General features: G+C 42.7%; 1 non-coding gene across 1 annotated transcript; it reads right to left on the minus strand.

Moving 5' to 3' along the window:
* Positions 1-1,819: 1,819 nt before the first annotated feature.
* TRNAH-GUG (transfer RNA histidin (anticodon GUG)) lies at positions 1,820-1,891 on the minus strand. The gene has a single exon. It is a non-coding gene; the product is annotated as a tRNA-His (tRNA).
* Positions 1,892-3,353: the final 1,462 nt, after the last annotated feature.

Raw genomic sequence — 3,353 nt, forward strand, 5'->3', positions numbered from 1 at the left:
GGACTTTAGATTTTATGCCACTTTTTGTGATGCCACTTCCTGCTAAGTTGTGGCTTGTGATGCCAGTTTCTATGATATTATTTCCTGTGATGGCATGTGTGTTGTCATGCCCTGTGATGTCGCGCACAGTGATGTCACTGCCCGGGATGCCACTTGCATACTGCCTGACTAAGTTAGTCCCCCCACTTCTTTTTTTATTTAGGACTTGTGCCCTGCATACGATGGTGGTCCCCAGTACTTGTGGACAGAACCATCCTTCTATTCAGACAGCAGGACCTTGGCACTGGAGGTTTGGTGCTTCAATGGATCAAATCCTTTTGATGGATCAAAGACAATGAAGGTCACTGTCCACTTCCTAGTTTGCATCCAAGAACCACTTCTGGATGTGATGTCAGATATATGTCATGAATCGTGCAATGGAGAACCTTGCACATATATGGATGAACCCTTTCATATGTTCCCAGTAAGAAGTAACTCTGCTTAAAGTTCTTAGTCAAACTGCATCATGTTGTAAGCCTTGTATCTCTTGACAGTCTCTTGAACACAGCACAGTTTGTATGAGACTAAAGTTATCTCAATTGTTTTGTTCTCAAAGAATCCCATAAGCCATGTTTTAAACACATATTAATCTTCCATCCCCATTGAGTCCACTTGCTTTCAACGCCAGCCCAGACCTACCTTCCAGTGAGAGTGATCCCGCGTGCATGCAAAGCTGTCTGTCACATGATGGTTCACAAGTAGACGAAACTCTGTCCTAATGGCTGCCAGAGACGTGTTTGGAGAATGTCACTGAAGGGCTAAGTTTGTGTGTGGATCCAGCACCCTCTCAGCAGGGAGCCTACTCATTGGCTTGATTCTACCACTAGAGGTTGAGCATTAATGGAGGATTCATGGAAGCGCCTGATCTTCAGCTCAAGGTGAATCTAACTGTGACCCAAGGTCTGGACTCTGTGCATAAGACTCGGCGGATCCTGATGGCTGCTCTCACGTGACTCAGTGGGGGGGCATTTTTGCGCGGGATCAGAGACAATGTATGATTAAGGTCCGCCTTGCAGGTCATAGATCATAGAAACAGATTTTTTTTTAAATTATAAACTGTGACAGTCAGACTCACATATGCAATGGTGGTACATCAATGGAGAACGTTTGCTTTATCATCACTTCCGCCTCTCAGGAAGACAGGGTTGGCTATTGCACTGCCAATGACGTAGCCAAGTTGACATGGGCCCTAAAGCAAGCAATGAAAATGCCCTCGTTTCCTCCTTGGTTGGCTATCAATAAACAGACTTAATTGGGATTTCGTGGCAAGCTCTGGATCCCGGTGCCACTACACCATCCTCAAATATTATAGATGAGACTATTCAACACATTTCAACTGGGAGAGTCTCTTTTATTGCATTAGCTACACAGCCCCTGATCCGTTTCTATTCCCCCGGGCCCTTGCCTGTGTCTGACCTCTGTTCTTCTATTGCTAATTTTAATCAGATCTTTGTTTTAACTCTTCTCGAGCTCCAAAGCTGGAACGTATGTGCGACAAAAGTATATTTAAAAGGTTGTCGCTTATTTGCTCAATTATGAAACATTAGTCTACCCAAGATATTTAAAAATTAAATGTGTATCGCCCAAGGCTTCTCGTTTGTTTTATTTTTTTGTAAAGAAGAAAGCCATACATAAATTTGTGAATATCGATGCTGTCAATAAGATAACAGTGAAGATGTGTTTACTATAATTTACCTAGACAATAGAAGATTCAGTTACAAATTAAAGTGGATATTTAAATAAAAGGATCGCCCAACTGCCGTGACATTGCCACCCGCAATGCCGTGACCCGGATTCGAACCGGGGTTGCTGCGGCCACAACGCAGAGTACTAACCACTATACGATCACGGCGAGCTACTTGGGCTCGTCATTCTTTGCCGAGTGTGGCTGTCATAGGCTGTGATGGCACGAGGGCTGTTTCTGATAGGCCGCCGGTACTCTATGGATGTTTCCTTTGTTGGGGCAGAAGACTAGGCAAAATCTTTACATTCCTGCTATGGTGGCTGCCCTGCACGGAGTTCTCTAATAGCCTCTCATCGGTGCACGTACTGAGCAGGGCATGACTAAATACAGCGGTACAGCGAAAGAGAGCTCTATGTGTGACCTTGCTCAAGGAGAATGGAACAAACTAGAACTAAAGTACGGAGAATAGTAAAAAAGAAAAACAGAACAATCCATATGGAGGGTGGGAGCTTTGTAAAACGGGTATTCAGTTTAGTATAATCAGAATTGACGCAGTTGACATTCACAGTCCGTTTTTGCACATGGTTGTTTGAGGAAAGAAAGAAACATTTTATGCTGACACCACGGTATCCTCTGTTCAGCTAGCCTGAGATACGTTTTAAGTCATAAAATGAGTTTCTCCACAATTCTCTTATTCTTGCGATTCACATTAAAACAGAGTGCGGGGAGGGGGCGGGTGTTGAAACACCTGTGCGCTTTGGATCTTGGATACTTGAAATAGTGTTTGATGCTTCTTTTTATCAATTGTATTTTTGATTGATGTCAGTATCAAACACAGCCCACTTGTTTATAAGGTGCATAGTACTTTCTCAACTTTTAAGATCTGTAATGCCCACATTCATTGTGCTATGGCTCACATCTGAGGCTGTGCTTGCTGTAAAAGAATTAAGTTTTCTTTCAGACGATAAAGGGCAGATGACATTCATGGGTGACCTCTTACACAAGCTTTGAGCACACTTGGAAGCCATTGTTGATAACTTTAAATGTGGCTTGTATTATTTATCTGTTTTTCCAATACCTTGAAAACAAATCAATTAGTAGGTGTGGACCCAGAAGGAAATCACGAAATCCATCTCTTCACTCATTTTGGAAAGGTGCTCCTTCACAGCAATTAATCTGGAAGGTGCTAGCCACCAATGGCACAGGTTACCCAAACGTTATCTGGTTTCTGCTGAGTGTATATATTATATCTACAGTCTAGTCTGCTTGTTGAAGGACCAGGAGCTTTGGAGAGAACCCTTTTCATGCACACATCAGTATATATGGGCCATAGAGCAACTCCATCTCAAGCAAATGCAGGCAAACCATAGGTCCCATTGTGAGTGGATGGTGTTTCTACATCTTTAGTGGAAGTGGACCCCACGAACTTCATCTGCTGGATTGTTTTGTTTAAGAACATCATGTCCCTGGGTATCATGCATGCTATAAATAGAGCTTCTGTACCTTTAATTTCCCAAAACTTGGAACCCCACATTCTTTTCACATTCATGTTTTCTTTCCAGTATTCATCCCCTTGTATAGCAAGAGCTTCAGTAAAGTGTACATAGTATATGAATGTGTGATTGGTAAA

Source organism: Lissotriton helveticus, chromosome 12, assembly GCF_964261635.1.
Source record: "Lissotriton helveticus chromosome 12, aLisHel1.1, whole genome shotgun sequence".
In the NCBI taxonomy this organism is placed as follows: Eukaryota; Metazoa; Chordata; class Amphibia; order Caudata; family Salamandridae; genus Lissotriton; species Lissotriton helveticus.